Source organism: Mixophyes fleayi, chromosome 4 (assembly GCF_038048845.1).
Source record: "Mixophyes fleayi isolate aMixFle1 chromosome 4, aMixFle1.hap1, whole genome shotgun sequence".
Taxonomy (NCBI): Eukaryota; Metazoa; Chordata; class Amphibia; order Anura; family Limnodynastidae; genus Mixophyes; species Mixophyes fleayi.
In genome coordinates, this window is record NC_134405.1 from 89927683 (window position 1) to 89946222 (window position 18540).

The following is an 18540-nucleotide window of genomic DNA, read 5'->3' on the forward strand; positions in this document are numbered from 1 at the left end:
CTGGAACGAGTTCTGCTTAGGTTTTACTGTCCCGGGGTACACATGGCAGTGAAAAAGTATTGCCGGTCCTGTCCCATTTGTCAGAGAACCTGTCCCAAACCCATGTACAGGGCACCTCTCATTCCAATACCAATAGTACAAGTTCCCTTTGAACGGATAGCTATGGACCTTGTGGGGCCACTGGAAAAATCTGCACGTGGGCACCAATATATACTAGTGGTGCTTGAATATGCAACCAGGTATCCAGAGACAATTCCGCTACGAAACATAAAGTCCAGCACCATAGCTAGAGAACTTGTATTGATGTTTACACATTTGGGAATACCCAAAGAAATTCTCACAGATCAGGATACTCCATTCATGTCTAAACTGATGAAGGACATGTGCCAGTTGCTAGGGGTTACGGCGCTTCACACATCTGTATACCATCCACAAACAGATGGCTTGGTGGAACGCTTTAACCGCACATTAAAGCACATGCTCAGGAAAGCAGTGGCTCAAGAAAAAAAAGATTGGGACCCTCTTATTCCCTATTTGATGTTTGCCATCCGTGAGGTACCTCAAGCTTCAACAGGGTTTAGTCCCTTTGAGTTATTGTTTGGGAGACAGCCCAGGGGTATCTTGGATATGTTAAAAGAAGGGTGGGAGCAGCAAGGTCCCAGGGAGCCAAATCTGGTACAATTTGTGTCCCAAATGTATGAGAGGCTAGGAAAGATAGAGCCCATTGTTCAGCAACATGTAAAAGATGCTCAGGAACGACAGAGAAAAAGTTATGATAAAAGTGCTGTTGTTCGATCTTTCAAGCCTGGGGATAAGGTCCTAGTCCTGGTTCCCACCCAGGAAAGCAAACTTTTCGCCCATTGGCAGGGTCCATATGAAGTTCTAGAGGCTGTCGGTCCTGTCAATTACAGAGTCCGCCAGTTTGGTAGGAGAAGGGAGGAGCAAATATACCATGTTAACCTCCTTAAACCTTGGCATGATGAGGAAACCTCTCCTCAGATAGTGAGTACTGCCATTGAAAAGTCTGTAGTGCCAAGAACCAGCGGGTTACCTTGGCATTTACCTCCCGGTTGTTCTGCATCCATCGCAATGGTGCATGATCTGTTATTAAGGTAAACTCTCTGCCTAGGAGATAATAGCGCAGAGCTTCTGTAGCCCATTTTATGGCGAGACATTCTTTCTCCACAGTGGCATATTTTTGTTCCCTTGGAAGTAACTTACGACTTAGGTACAGGACAGGATTTTCTACTCCATTCTTCTCCTGTGACAAGACTGCACCTAAGCCAACACCAGAAGCATCAGTTTGGAGGAAAAACCTCTGGGGAAATTCCGGTGCTTGTAGAACTGGGGAGGAACAAAGAGCTAACCGAAGATCAGACCAGGCGGTTTCTGCAGAATCAGACCAGGTTAATCTATCTGGACAACTTTTTTTTTAACATGTCTGTAAGTGGAGCAGCTCTAGTGGCGAAGTGGCTTACAAACCACCTGTAGTAACTTACTAAGCCTAAAAAGGTTCTTAACTGCGAGTTTTTTTCTGATCTTGCCCAATTTTTGACTGCCTCCACTTTGTCTAGCTGGGGTTTTACACGCCCTCGACCAACAACGTATTCCAAATATTTGGCTTCTCTCATGGCTATGGCACATTTCTCTGGGTTAGCTGTTAACCCTGCTGACCTTAATGAAGCTAAGACCGCCTCAACTTTGGCTAAATGTGATCCCCAGTCTGGGGTATAAATCACTATATCGTCCAAGTAAGCGGCTGCATAAGTTGTGTGAGGTCATAGCAATTTATTTATGGCCCTTTGGAAGGTGGCAGGTGCCCCATGCAACCCAAAGGGTAGGACTTTATATTGATAGAGACCATCAGGGGTGGAAAATGCAGTCTTTGGCTTGGCCGAGGAAGTCAGGGGAACTTGCCAATAACCCTTTGTTAGATCAAGAGTTGTTAAATAATTACTACCATCAAGATTTTCCACTAGTTAATCCACACATGGAATTGGATAGGCATCAAACTGCGACATACTGTATAGGCACCTAAAGTCATTGCAGAACCTAATTGTCCCATTGGGTTTTGGGACAAGCACAATGGGACTTTTCCACTCACTAGTGGACTCTTCAATCACATCTAACTGGAGCATCTTCTCAACCTCCTTTCTCACGTCCACCCGTCTGGCTTCTGGAATACGATACGGCTTCTGCTTTACAATGACTCCTGGCGCAGTGACAATGTCGTGTTCGATTAAGGTAGTGCACCCAGGAATGGAAGAGAAGACATCCCTGTTCCGGCAAATCATTTCTTCAGTCTGTTGTCTCTGCTGAATGGACAAAGCTGGCTCTATGGGCACTTCAGACTTTTCAAATTCTCAGTAGAACATAGACCTGGGATTCTACACAAAAATGCAGATGCGTTGTCACGAAAATATGCGCTCCTCGCGAAGTCCGCGTTCCCCTACTTGGAGACGGTAGGTGGAGGGATATGTAACAAAGGGAGGCATTTAGTTGGCAATATGCAGAGAAAGCATGGAAATAGAGTAAAACATTTGTGCAGTAATGCACCTAGATTGATGACTTATGTGTAACAAACAATAGTTTAAGTTTGGTTAACTTACCTGATAGAGAAATCCTTCTTCTCAGCAAACAGACAGAGTGTGTCTTTTAGTACAAACAGGGCCAGTGATGGGTCGTTTCCTTTTAAAGAGAAGGTGGGTGTGTCACCTGTCCATCAAGCTAAGGCTGGGGGAGGAGTATCAGGTATAAAAGCTTGTTTGCATCATTTGTGCACGGAGACCAACGCTGGGTAAGCTGGCTGGTCCTGAGAGAGAGCTGGTCTATGTATAGTTAGCGTTTAGGGTCTCCATAATTGCTGTGAAAGTATACGGTGTCAAAACATTTACCATCCTGACAATAAAGCTACATAAAAAGGAAGAAGTTGTTCGTGTGTGCTTCTGCAGTAGCGGGCTCTTGCCACAGTACAAACTGGACGTGACATCAATCTGAAAACCCTCTATACAACTAATAGAGGTCAGATGTGATACTAGAAACAGCAGCCAGACAATACAAATGGCATACTTTTGTTTAGTTTTATCACCACATTTAGCTTGTGTTACTTGCACACCTGACAATAACTTTGGACGGGTGCAAACATTTTATATATGGAGTATTGGATTTCCTTTTTTAAGGAAAATTTCCCAGACAGAAATATTTGCAATTCATTTTGATTAAAGAAATTGTAAGCATTTGTCCTTTTATTAGTTTTTAAATAAACTTAACAAATCCTAAAGTATAGTATATTATACAAATCTACAATACAAAAAATAAAATTAAATGTACAATATGAAAATAATTTTTATCTAAGGCTCATTAATGTGTATCCACAGTGGTTTTGCAATCCAGCACATATATTTTAACTTGCATTTGACCTATTTGAAATAAAAATTTGATGCATTAATAACGCATTGTTTCAGTGCATTCGATGGGACCCTTGTAACTTTGGTGTGACCTGCAGATCTTGGCAGATCTTGGCTGCTTATTACCAGAGAGAGCAGAAATACAGCTCCTGGATTTGACTTGCCTTAATTGCAATGTTTAATAGCCAAACAGGCATCAATAATAGTTGTTCTTCATCTATATATTGTTAAAGAAAAGGCATTATTGGGTTCATAGACTTCTGCGGCTAAGCCCCAGCAAGGGTCACTTAAAGCTCATTTATGGATGGTTAAGGAATTTGTAATAGAAATTGATGGATTATACCTGGATCATCATCTATTTATATAGTGCCACTAATTTTGCAGCGCTGTAAAGAGACTCACTCACATCAGTCCCTGCCCCATTGGAGCTTACAGCCTAAATTCCCTAACATACACACACCGACAGAGAGAGAGAGAGAGAGAGTCAATTTGATAGCAGCCAATTAACCTACTAGTATGTTTTTGGAGTGAGGGAGGAAACAGCAGTGTGATGAAGGTGTAAGCAGTGTGGTGAAGGTGGGAGCAGTGGTGTGATGAAGGGAACAGTGGTGTGAAGGTGGGAGCAGTGTGATGAGGGGAACAGTGGTGTGAAGGTGGGAGCAGTGTGGTGAAGTTGGGAGCAGTGTGGTGAAGGTAGGATGAAAGGGGCAGTAGTGTGATGATGGGGCATACATATCTGTTATATGTTGCTCTTATTGTTGTGGTTTTATAGCCATATAGTGTTTTACTTAAAATAAAGCAATGAACAAACCTGACTGTTACTACGGTAACAACTACTATGGTAATAGTGCTCATTATTACCGTTAGTACAGCAAGCTTTACCGCTGATTTCTGCAAGAGCCAAGAGCAGAAATCTGGGTTAAAATGTCTGTATAAACGTTAATACTGCTAGCGCCGCTCGCCTCATCTTAATTTCTCAACGCTCCTCTTCTGTCTCCCCCCTCTACCAATTCCTTCTCTGGCTCCCCTTCCCCTACAGAATCCTGTTCAAGCTCCTCACACTTGCATTCAAGGCCCTCTCCAATTCCACTGCTTCCTACATCTCCAACCTCATCTCCATTCACGCTCCATCCCGCCCTCTGTGTTCGGCCAATGACCGTCGCCTCTCTTTCCCCCTGGTTACCTCCTACCATGCTCGTATCCAAGACTTTTTCTGTGCTGCCCCCTCCACTGGAACCAGCTCCCCCGCTCCATCAGAACATCCCTCAACTTGTCCAGCTTCAAATGGGCTTTAAAAACCCACCTTTTCTTAAAAGCCTTCCAGTCTCCCACTTATCTTCCCTCCTTCTAGTCTTCCACTCACCTCCCTCCTTGTCGTTCTCCTCTTCCCCCTCCGTTTCAGCCTTTGTTCTCCAACTTTCCTCCACCAACCCTTGTGTCTCTGTTCGTCCAACCCCCCCTTAGATTGTACGCTCCTTTGAGCAGGGCGACCTCTCCTCCTGTTGTCCACTACTTATAACTCTGCTCTCCAGCTACTCAGCCTCTTCCGTGAGGTTCTTCTGCCTTCTAACCCCTCTCTCTACCCCGCTGGGGCTCTCACCTGTCATCTAGCTGTACTTTGAGCTTCCGAGTTACTGTGCTTTATCTTAACTGTACCGTGCTGTCTCACCCTATACCGTGATTCTGTCTGTCCCTGTATGGCGCTACAGATACCTAGTGGTGCCCTATAAATAAAAACTAATAATAATAATAGCACTGTGTTATTCCTAGAATAACGTGGTCGAATTGAATCAGCCCCATAGTGTTGTAGGGCACAGGGCCTACAGGAGTCGGGACTGGAGAAGGGGGAGGATTCGGGACTGGAGAAGGGGGAGGAGTCAGGACTGGAGAAGGGTAGGAGTCGGGACTGGAGAAGGGAGGGGTCAGGGATAATCTATAAACCGCCCCCCTAAAAGAAAAGTCTAGATCTGCCCCTGGCTGGGAGCATACACTCATAATAGAATTTATATTTTGCCCACCTCACAAACACTAACATCTTCTTCACAATCGTCACCTTGGCCTCATAACTATAATACACGCTCGCCATTATAAACTTATATTACATTCATGCAAATTTGGTATTTGCACATAGATACAAGAGTAACTTACCTATTATAAGCAACAGAGTATATACTAATTTAATGTCTGAATATATTCCTTCTGTTTCAAGAGAGTAATCATAAAGTTTATAATTTCTAAATGTATAAATCCTTTAAATGTTTACTATATTTATAGTTTGCTTGGATGTGAGTCTACTATTTTGCATTCCCAAGCAATAAAATTTCAGTAAAACTTTGTCTTTTACTATTTTTCTCAACCTTTTAACTCGGAGCAGTGAAAATCCGGCAGCAGCTGAGCAATACATTTACAAAACATTTACGTATTCCTACTCACAAATAAATCCTTGAATTTAGGCACCATGCACAAAGGGTGCTAAATGGCAATACTCTCTTTAATCATTGCCCTATTCATACACTAATCAAAGGAACATATGTAGGCACCATGGGTAGCGGGAACACGCACTGCCAGCAGACTTTCTCTCTAATTACTGCCCTGTTCAAATGCTAATTACGACAATGATCAAGGGACATTAGTGGAATCACTTGGACATCTGAACACTAAGATGGTGTCTTCACAAACACTTTTCTATGTAAAAATACTGGTATTGAGTCAGCCTCAATGATTATATTTCATTAAATATGGCTGTACCTGCTATGAGGCCGTCGATCCTGGCATAGGGTTGCATAGTTAAATACATATGAATTTGTTATTATGAGCAAAAAAAAACATTTTTTTTTAAAAAAACTAGTAAGACATTAGCTGACCGCTTGATAATAAAAATATTGTAATCTTTTTTTAATTACTTAATTGCCAAGGAAAGAGTAAAGGATTAATTTTACTTTGAGGAAACAATGGGAGTGGCTTGTTGAGAGGAAGGCAAACAATTATTTGGCTAAACAATGGTCTTGAGCTAATAATTTCCTGCAGTGCATCATCATCACTTATTTATATAGCGCCACTAATTCAGCAACGCTGTACAGAGAACTCACTCACATCAGCCCCTGCCCCATTGGGGCTTACAGTCTAAATTCCCTAACACACACACAGACAGACACACAGACTAGGGTCAATTTGATAGCAGCCAATTAACCTACTAGTATGTTTTTGGAATGTGGGAGGAAACTGGAGCACCCGGAGGAAACCCACGCAAACACAGGGAGAACATACAAACTCCTCACAGATAAGAAAGACATGGGAAGATGAGATCTTGTCTCCTAAGAATTGCTTTGCACTGCTCGGATTTTTCTGGTATCTAAGTCTACGTTTATACAATCCCATAGTTTGCTGTAATGCAAAACGAAGACCTTTACCTTTGTTTTCTGTTATTTCTCCAGGCTATCTGTGCTGGTTCTGTAGTTTGCTTCCCTTACTGCTCTGACTTTTCTGTCTGTTCTAATACCTCTGATTTATGCCCGTCAGTTAATGTATCCAGATGCAATTATTTCCATATTCATACCAGTCCTCTACAAGACACTCCCTGACATATCTTCAGTGATGGTTCATTTTTTAGCTGTGTCCCTTGTTCCAGCCTCCAGATTCTGTCTGGTTTGATATTTATGTTAGTGTATACTGCTCTTCTGTCCTGCGACCTTCTTTCAGTAGTATTCATTTTTCTCTGGCTCCATCTTCTGTGTTGTTCTTGGTATGTCATGTTCTTGTAAGTGTTTTGTCTGACTGGTTTATCAGGTTCTCTAACCTTGGCCTACCTGGCACTTTGCTACATTTAGCACCTTATCTACCTCACCACTCCATAGTTGCCTACTCTTCCGGAATATCCGGGAGACTCCCGAATTTTTGGGAGTTCTCCCGGCCTCCTGAGAGAGCAATCAAAAATCCCGGATTTAGCTGTCGCCGGTGTTTAAGATGGTGGGGGGCGGGGATAAATGCAGTGTTGTGGCCCCGCCCCCTACTGTGATTGGTCACAATTGTCTAAGCTTGGCAGGGGCTGAGCCTAACGGTGCACCACACGTTGCCATGCCCCCTTGATGGACCCCCTCTCGGAAAGCTGCCTATAAAAGTAGGCAAGTATGCACCACTCTTTCTGGCTCTTTCACAATATTTTCCATTATGCCTCTGAAACCAGACTTCCCTTTATATAAAGGATATAAGGTGATATATACAAAACCATTTCCCTCACAATGTGCAATCCAACTGAGGTGTCTTGTAACTATCACAGTATTTTCCCATTAACTCAAGTCATCATTACACAGCAGCACATTGACTGAGTTAAAGAGCACTCGTCACCTACACATAGTGGAGGAAACCATAGGTTGAACCAATATTGATGAGAATGCATTCTATCAATTTAATGGCAATTACTGTAATTACATCACAGAGGCATGAGGCACTAGTGCCTAGTAAATTCATAGCCTGCAACTCCCGAAGATGTCAATTGACTATCCACTGGTGAAGATGACAGCCAGTGATTGCTGCTAATAATAGAAATGTATAAAAGAAGAATCTATGTTTAGCAAGAAAATCTACAATCAACCTACTTTTCTGTGTAAAAACATACTGACATATATGAGAAGGTTGGAAGGCGAGTTTCTTTTCCATGTACTCATAAACATGGATTTATGCTCACAAATTGGGTTTAAAGTTGCCAGAAAGTTGCTACTAAAGTCACTTACATGGCAAAAGTGAATTCAATGTAAGCAGTACCAGGAGATATTATATGAAATATATACCTCCCAAACCACTCCAATCTCTTCAATGTAATGTATAATGCTAACTTTATTTCAAAGGAAAGCCTAAGAGGATCCTTCCTGTGTGATTGCCTAGAATAGACTTTCAAACTCATGTCATCTATTAACAATCCGAACGGATTCACCCCACATAACTACAGAAAGTATCAACATCATTACTACAGGCCATGAAAACCACTGAATGGGTTAATATAATATGGTTTTCCATTACTTTCAGTGTCTTCGGAATCATGATCCTTATTTATTACCTTCAAGCCAGAGCAGTATGAAAAGCTGTTCTTTTTCCATGTAGCCACTTCATTTGGTTTGTTAAGTGAACACTTGCAGTAATCAGTCACTGTCTTGCTGTTCACTGTATAACTTTCCCATTGCCGTATGACTCCAAACCCAACACTCATTAAACCTTTGTGATTTATGCCCTGATTTGCAGGCATTGTCAGTGTGTGGCCCTGAAGCTCAGTTTCCACCAATGATTGCATATATTTGTTAGAGTTTTATCACATTGATTCCTCCTAGGATATATTGACCAAGTTGTTACCTTTTTACTAAAACTCAGAGGTAATATATATTAATATGTGCAGCTGCATAATAAAATTGATTATTTTTAGAAGTAATTTTGCTAAGCAAGCCAAGGGAGATGCCTCTAGGCCTAGGTCCTTGACCCTCACCCTTCTTCATCAGGAGTGGTTAACTCCAGACCTACGGCTGTCATTCAGTGCATGAAAAAAGGTGAGAAGCTCAGGCAGCACACTTTTAACAATGGCAGAGGAAGATTCTTACCTCTCCTCCTGGACTCTGCATACCTCCCCCTCAGTTGTAAGTAGAAATGCTCAGGCTCAGTTTTCGAAAAACTGAGCCCCCCCGAACATAGTCGATCCGGCTCGGTTCTTTTGCACACCCTTGGAACTGAAATCGAGGCAAAACGTCATTGTTGCATCGTCAGATCTTGAGCGTTTTGGATTCTATAAGTACCGCTCTCTACGGAGATCCTGCGTCATTTCACAGAGAGACACAGAAAGGGTAGCAGCGTTCTTGCCAGTCTCCAGTGCAGTTGGGCAGCGTCATGGCTAAAACAGAAAAAGGAGGGGTGGCAGTATTCGTCAAAGTCTCCAGTGATATTCTAAAGAGAAATAGCTCACACAGAAACAGGAGAGGTGTTCGTGTTCAGTGCTGAAATATAAATAATAGGGCTGGCAGTGTTCTTAAAAGTCTACAGTGACATTCTAAAGAGATATAGCTCACACAGAAACAAGAGAGGTGGCAGTGTTCAGTGCTGAAATATAAATAATAGGGCTGGTAGTGTTTTTAAAAGTCTCCAACCACATTGTACTCTGTTATTATAGCTCACACAGACATTGGAGAGGTGCCAGTGTTCTTGCCAGTCTACGTGCCATTGTTCACTGTCAGTGCTGAAATAGAAATAATAGGACTGGCAGTGTTCTTAAAAGTCTAGAGTCACATTGTACTGTGCCATTGCTCATACAGAAACAGGAGGGGTGGAAGTGTTCTTGTTACTCTCCAGTCTTCAGTGCTGTTGGTCACACAGAAACAGGGGTAGCAGTTTTCTTGTCACTCTCCAGTCACATTGTTCGAAGCTCAGTACTGAACTTGGTTTTTGCTGTGAATGTCAAAGGCTCTTTTTAGTACATTGTCAGTAACAAGATCTGATGTACTCATGTCAGAGTGATCACAGCCAATTTTTGGACAGATTTACCCTTCTGAAGTTTGTTTTCAATCATCCTGTCACGGGCACTAGGAGTCTTTACCCAGGTATCACCAGATGATGGACTTACCAGAGCAGTATAGGTGGTAATATGATGCTCTGGTAGCGGGGTGATCACGGAACAGGAGACAGCAGATGGTAAGAGAATGCTCGTGGAAAGTCTATGACTAGCAGCACTGGTAATATGTAGATAATTGACACGAGGAACTGGATGGACAAGGAAACGTGAGGGTAGTCAGTGGTCTGCGGATAGCAAGTTGTACCACTGCTATAGTGAGGAGGAATGTCCAGAAATAACGAGGAGGTGATGAGAGTCAGCGGTCTGCGTATAGCAAGTGGTACCGCTGTCTAGGTGAGGGAATGGAATCCAGGTGAAGGTATCCGGGAAGTCAGTGGTTTGTGTTAGCAAGTTGTACCACTGCTATGTGAAAGGATACTGGAAACTGGTGACTCAGAAAACAGAGAACAGTGGTCTGCCTCTAGCAAGTTGTACCACTGAATATATATATGTGAGGAAGAGCACGGGGAGATAAATGCAATGCAGAGTATACACGGGCACACTGAACTTGATCCCACGATGATATGCACAAATAGTAATAACTGAACAGCACTGCACAATAATACAAAGTCACAAGAGCTATCCAGGCAAAAGGTAACACAGTCAAATGATGGTAATAGTCTCAGCGGATAGGCAACTCCAGAGGAGAACAACTCAGTCCAGCAAGATATGCAATACACCAGCACAGTCAATGAGAAGTATGCATACCGTGGTTCAGGAGAGCAGGCTGTCACACAGAAGTGCAGGGATACCTGAACGGCTGGAGGCCGGCAGGATACGAAGACTCAGGAGGGTAGAAGCGGTAATCAAGTAGATGCAGCGCACAGGTAGGTAGACCAGCAGAGATGGAAACAATACTCAGGAAGCAGTAGTATATCGAACTGGACACCTGGAGAACGCTGAAGAGTAGAGATGGTCTAGACGAGATGGAAACAGCGGAGCGTTGATCCAATGCAGACAGGCGAGTTGACACAAGCGGAGACACTGTAGAAGCACGGAGAGCGGATCAGCTGGCTGCAGACACGAGGAGTACTGGAGGGTTGCGATGAGCAGAGTACTGCAGATACACGGAGGCAGCGGATAGGAATCAGCTGGTGCAGTCACGATGAAACACAGGAGAGTTGAAGTGGACTGGAAACTGTAGTAGCACAGAGGCAGCGGATAGGTATCAGCTGGCACAGTCACGATGAAACACAGGAGAGTTGAAGTGGACTGGAAACTGTAGTAGCACAGAGGCAGCGGATAGGAATCAGCTGGCACAGTCACGATTAGGGATGAGCGCACTCGGATTTATGAAATCCGAGCCCACCCGAACGTTGCGGATCCGAGTCGGATCCGAGACAGATCCGGGTATTGGCGCCAAATTCAAAAGTGAAACTGAGGCTCTGACTCATAATCCCGTTGTCGGATCTCGCGATACTCGGATCCTATAAATTCCCCGCTAGTCGCCGCCATCTTCACTCGGGCATTGATCAGGGTAGAGGGAGGGTGTGTTAGGTGGTCCTCTGTGCTTTTTAGTTCTGTGCTGTTTAGTTCTGTGCTGTGCTGTGCTGTGCTGTGCTGTGCTGTGCTGTGCTGTGTTCTGCAGTATCAGTCCAGTGGTGCTGTGTGCTGTGCTCTGTCCTTCTGAGGTCAGTGGTGCTGCTGGGTCCTGTGCTGTGTCCTGTTCAGTCCAGTGGTGCTGTGTCCTGTGCTCTGTGCTTCTAAGGGCATAGTTATTTCCCCAATATTCCCGTGTGTTTAAAAAAATAAAAAAAAGTTTTTTTAAAAAATACCAAAAACTACTTTAATATTTTTTAATTACCACAAAATTTGCACAACCAATCCTGCAGTATAAGCCCATTGGTACTGCAATATTACCAAGTTCACACATTCAGCAGTAAAAGTCCAGTGGTACTGCAATATTACAAAGTTTACACATTCTGCAGTATCAGTCCAGTGGTGCTGTGTCCTGTGCTCTGTCCTGCTGAGTTCCGTAGTGCTGCTGGGTCCTGTGCCGTGTCCTGTTCAGTCCAGTGGTGCTGTGTCCTGTGCTCTGTGCTTCTAAGGGCATAGTTATTTCCCCACTATTCCCAAGTTTTTTAAAAATAAAAAAAAAGTAAAAAAAAATAAAAAATTTAAAAAAAAAAAAAATATATAATAATTATAACCAAATTTGCAAAACCAATCCAGCATTATAAGTCCATTGGTACTGCAATATTACCAAGTTCACACATTCTGCAGTATCAGTCCAGTGGTGCTGTGTCCTGTGCTCTGTCCTGCTGAGTTCCGTAGTGCTGCTGGGTCCTGTGCCGTGTCCTGTTCAGTCCAGTGGTGCTGTGTCCTGTGCTCTGTGCTTCTAAGGGCATAGTTATTTCCCCACTATTCCCAAGTTTTTTAAAAATAAAAAAAAAGTAAAAAAAAATAAAAAATTTAAAAAAAAAAAAATATATAATAATTATAACCAAATTTGCAAAACCAATCCAGCATTATAATTTATAAGTCCATTGGTACTGCAATATTACCAAGTTCACACATTCTGCAGTATCAGTCCAGTGGTGCTGTGTCCTGTGCTCTGTCCTGCTGAGTTCCGTAGTGCTGCTGGGTCCTGTGCCGTGTCCTGTTCAGTCCAGTGGTGCTGTGTCCTGTGCTCTGTGCTTCTAAGGGCATAGTTATTTCCCCACTATTCCCAAGTTTTTTAAAAATAAAAAAAAAGTAAAAAAAAATAAAAAATTTAAAAAAAAAAAAATATATAATAATTATAACCAAATTTGCAAAACCAATCCAGCATTATAATTTATAAGTCCATTGGTACTGCAATATTACCAAGTTCACACATTCTGCAGTATCAGTCCAGTGGTGCTGTGTCCTGTGCTCTGTCCTGCTGAGTTCCGTAGTGCTGCTGGGTCCTGTGCCGTGTCCTGTTCAGTCCAGTGGTGCTGTGTCCTGTGCTCTGTGCTTCTAAGGGCATAGTTATTTCCCCACTATTCCCAAGTTTTTTAAAAATAAAAAAAAAGTAAAAAAAAATAAAAAATTTAAAAAAAAAAAAATATATAATAATTATAACCAAATTTGCAAAACCAATCCAGCAGTATAAGTCCATTGGTACTGCAATATTACCAAGTTCACACATTCTGCAGTATCTTGTGCTACATATAATGGAGACCAAAAATTTGGAGGATAAAGTAGAGAAAGATCAAGACCCACTTCCTCCTAATGCTGAAGCTGCTGCCACTAGTCATGACATAGACGATGAAATGCCATCAACGTCGTCTTCCAAGCCCGATGCCCAATCTCGTAGTACCGGGCATGTAAAATCCAAAAAGCCCAAGTTAAGAAAAAGTAGCAAAAAGAGAAACTTAAAATCATCTGAGGAGAAACGTAAAGTTGCCAATATGCCATTTACGACACGGAGTGGCAAGGAACGGCTTATGCCCTGGCCCGTGTTCATGACTAGTGGTTCAGCTTCACCCACGGATCTTAGCCCTCCTCCTCCTCCCCCCCCCTACAAAAAATTGAAGAGAGTTATGCTGTCAGCAACAAAACAGTAAACAACTCTGCCTTCTAAAGAGAAATTATCACAAATCCCCAAGGCGAGTCCAAGGGTGTTGGTGGTTGTCAAGCCTGACCTTCCCATCACTGTACGGGAAGAGGTGGCTCGGGAGGAGGCTATTGATGATGTAGCTGGCGCTGTGGAGGAACTTGATGATGAGGATGGTGATGTGGTTATTGTAAATGAGGCACCAGGGGGGGAAACAGCTGATGTCCATGGGATGAAAAAGCCCATCGTCATGCCTGGTCAGAAGACCAAAAAATGCACCTCTTCGGTCTGGAGTTATTTTTTATCCAAATCCAGACAACCAATGTATGGCAATATGTAGCTTATGTAAAGCTCAAATAAGCAGGGGTAAGGATCTTGCCCACCTAGGAACATCCTCCCTTATACGTCACCTGAATAACCTTCATAGTTCAGTGGTTAGTTCAGGAACTGGGGCTAGGACCCTCATCGGTACAGGGACACCTAAATCCCGTGGTCCAGTTGGATACACACCAGCAACACCCTCCTCGTCAACTTCCTCCACAATCTCCATCAGATTCAGTCCTGCAGCCCAAGTCAGCAGCCAGACTGAGTCCTCCTCAATACGGGATTCATCCGAGGAATCCTGCAGCGGTACGCCTACTACTGCCACTGCTGCTGTTGCTGCTGTTAGTCGGTCATCTTCCCAGAGGGGAAGTCGTAAGACCGCTAAGTCTTTCACAAAACAATTGACCGTCCAACAGTCGTTTGCCATGACCACCAAATACGATAGTAGTCACCCTATTGCAAAGCGTATAACTGCGGCTGTAACTGCAATGTTGGTGTTAGACGTGCGCCCGGTGTCCGCCATCAGTGGAGTGGGATTTAGAGGGTTGATGGAGGTATTGTGTCCCCGGTACCAAATCCCCTCGAGATTCCACTTCACTAGGCAGGCGATACCAAAAATGTACAGAGAAGTACGATCAAGTGTCCTCAGTGCTCTTAAAAATGCGGTTGTACCCACTGTCCACTTAACCACGGACATGTGGACAAGTGGTTCTGGGCAAACGAAGGACTATATGACTGTGACAGCCCACTGGGTAGATGCATCCCCTTCCGCAGCAACAGCAACAGCTGCATCAGTAGCAGCATCTACAAAATGGCTGCTCATGCAAAGGCAGGCAACATTGTGCATTACAGGCTTTAATAAGAGGCACAACGCTGACAACATATTAGAGAAAATGAGGGAAATTATCTCCCAGTGGCTTACCCCACTTAGACTCTCATGGGGATTTGTGGTGTCAGACAATGCCAGTAACATTGTGCGGGCATTAAATATGGGCAATTTCCAGCACGTCCCATGTTTTGCCCACACCATTAATTTGGTGGTGCAGCATTACCTCAAGAGTGACAGGGGTGTGCAGGAGATGCTTGCGGTGGCGCGCAAAATTGCTGGACACTTTCGGCATTCAGCCAGTGCCTACCGCAGACTAGAGGCACATCAAAAAAGCATGAACCTGCCCTGCCATCACCTCAAACAAGAGGTTGTGACGCGCTGGAACTCCACCCTCTATATGCTGCAGAGGATGGAGGAGCAGCAAAAGGCCATTCAGGCCTACACAGCCACCTACGACATAGGCAAAGGAGTGGGGATGCGCCTCAGTCAAGCGCAGTGGAGACTGATTTCCGTGTTGTGCAAGGTTCTGCAGCCATTTGAACTTGCCACACGAGAAGTCAGTTCCGACACTGCCAGCTTGAGTCAGGTCATTCCCCTGATCAGGCTGTTGCAGAAGCAGCTGGAGAAAGTGAGGGAGGAGCTGGTAAGCCATTGCGATTACACCAAGCATGTAGCTCTTGTGGATGTAGCCCTTCGTACGCTTTGCCAGGATCCGAGGGTGGTCACTCTTTTAAAGTCAGAGGAATACATTCTGGCCACCGTGCTCGATCCTCGGTTTAAAGCGTATGTTGTGTCTCTGTTTCCGGCGGACACAAGTCTACAGCGGTGCAAAGACCTGCTGGTCAGGAGATTGTCCTCTGAAGAGGACCGTGACATGCCAACAGCTCCACCCTCATTTTCTTCCACATCTATGGCTGCGAGGAAAAAGCTCAGTTTTCCCAAAAGAGGCACTGGCGGGGATGCTGATAACATCTGGTCCGGACTGAAGGACCTGCCAACCATTGCAGACATGTCTACTCTCGCTGCATTGGATGCTGTCACAATAGAAAAAATTGTGGATGATTACTTTGCTGACACCATCCAAGTAGACATGTCAGACAGTCCATATTGTTACTGGCAGGAAAAAAAGGCAGTTTGGAAGCCCCTGTACAAACTGGCTCTATTTTACCTGAGTTGTCCCCCCTCCAGTGTGTACTCGGAAAGAGTTTTTAGTGCAGCGGGGAACCTGGTCAGTGAGCGGCGAAGGAGGTTGCTTCCTCACAACGTTGAAAAAATGATGTTTATAAAAATGAATAATCAATTCCTCAATGAAGTACAGCACTGCCCTCCAGATACTACAGAGGGACCTGTGGTTGTGGAGTCCAGCGGGGACGAATTGATAATGTGTGATGAGGAGGAAGTACACACTGTAGGGGGAGAGGAATCAGAGGTTGAGGATGAGGACGACATCTTGCCTCAGTAGAGCCTGTTTAGTCTGTACAGGGAGAGATGAATAGCTTTTTTGGTGTGGGGGCCCAAACAAACCAATCATTTCAGCCAAAGTTGTTTGGTAGGCCCTGTCGCTGAAATGATTGGTTTGTTAAAGTGTGCATGTCCTATTTCAACAACATAAGGGTGGGTGTGAGGGCCCAAGGACAATTCCATCTTGGAACTTTTTTTTTTGCATTATATGACCAAGCAACAGTCGTTTGCCATGTTCAAAAAGTAAAACCAAATGTAAAAAAATTCAAGAAATTAAACCAAAAGTAAAATGCCGTGTCATAATTTAAAACAAGAGGTATTGACGTGCTCTAAAACTACTGTATTGTTGTTTATATTTTATAAACACTACACTTGAAAGCTTGAGTCTTTCAATAGAAAAGTAACTGTCCATTGCACGAATATTTGCAACAGGGACAATTTTAGGGTTAAGAAAGTCAACTAATAATAACACTTCGACGCTGTGTGTCTTTATAAACACTACACTTGGAAGTTGGAGGAGGTATTGTGGCCCCGGCACCAAATTTACTACCGGGGCCACTCCACTGTGCAGTCCATATTTAGGTGTATCAGATATTAAACAACGGTGACAGTTGATGCCCAATTTTTTAATTATATTGTGGCCTCGGTACCAAATTGTGTACCGGGGCCACCCCACTACGCAGTCCAGATACTTGTTTGGTGGAATTCAGACCAGTTGAGGGTTTTATTATTATATTGTGTGGACCACTCTATCTATACCACACTACAACTCTATACCACTCTATTTCCTACTTTAATTCTATTTCATACTTTAATTCTATTTCCTACTTTAATTCTATTACTAATTAATTACCATAAAGAGGAACAAAATAAACCAATTTTACCAAAAGTATAATATGACTTAGACTTACAAACACTACACTTTAAAGATCGTGCCTTTAAATGAAAAAGTCAGTCTTCATTGCACGACTATGTGCAACAGGGACATTTTTTTGGGTTTACAAAGTCAAACAATAACACTTCGACCCTGTCTGTCTGGGGTCTCTCAATGACGAATTGTCTGTACCATGTTTGGAGGAGGTATTGTGGCCCCGGTATCAAATTGGGTACCGGGGCCACCCCACTATGCAGTCCAGATACTTGTTTGGTGGAATTCAGACACGTGGATAGTTTTTTAATTATATTGTGGCCTCGGTACCAAATTGTGTACCGGGGCCACCACACTACGCAGTCAAGATACTTGTTTGGTGGAATTCAGACCAGTTGAGGGTTTTATTATTATATTGTGTGGACCACTCTATCTATACCACACTACAACTCTATACCACTCTATTTCCTACTTTAATTCAATTTCATACTTTAATTCTATTTCCTACTTTAATTCTATTACTAATTAATTACTATAAAGAGGAACAAAATAAACCAATTTTACCAAAAGTATAATATGACTTAGACTTACAAACACTACACTTTAAAGATCGTGCCTTTAAATGAAAAAGTCAGTCTTCATTGCACGACTATGTGCAACAGGGACATTTTTTTGGGTTTACAAAGTCAAACAATAACACTTCGACCCTGTCTGTCTGGGGTCTCTCAATGACGAATTGTCTGTACCATGTTTGGAGGAGGTATTGTGGCCCCGGTATCAAATTGGGTACCGGGGCCACCCCACTATGCAGTCCAGATACTTGTTTGGTGGAATTCAGACACGTGGAGGGTTTTTTAATTATATTGTGGCCTCGGTACCAAATTGTGTACCGGGGCCACCACACTACGCAGTCAAGATAGATAGATGCGTATTGCGTATCATAGATAAAGTACATTCAGTGGTGTGGGGCAAATTGAAAAATATTCAAAATGCACTGACATTATCAAAAACAAGAGGTTGTCACACGCTAAAACTCCAACATGTATATGATGGAGAGGATGGAGGAGCAGCCGTATGTGTAGTGTAATGCAGATCTGTTGAAGGTTTTTATATATTTTATTGTGGTGCCCAGTGCCCACTCCTCTACGCATAAAAGTTCAGGGTTTTTAAGATATTGTGGTGACCCACTCCTCTACGCAGTCCAGGTACAATTATTGGTGCGAATCATAAAAGTTCAGGGTTTTTAAGATATTGTGGTGACCCACTCCTCTACGCAGTCCAGGTACAATTATTGGTGCGAATCATAAAAGTTCAGGGTTTTTAAGATATTGTGGTGACCCACTCCTCTACGCAGTCCAGGTACAATTATTGGTGCGAATCATAAAAGTTCAGGGTTTTTAATATATATTGTGGTGACCCACTCCTCTACGCAGTCCAGGTACAATTATTGGTGCGAATCATAAAAGTTCAGGGTTTTTAAGATATTGTGGTGACCCACTCCTCTACGCAGTCCAGGTACAATTATTGGTGCGAATCATAAAAGTT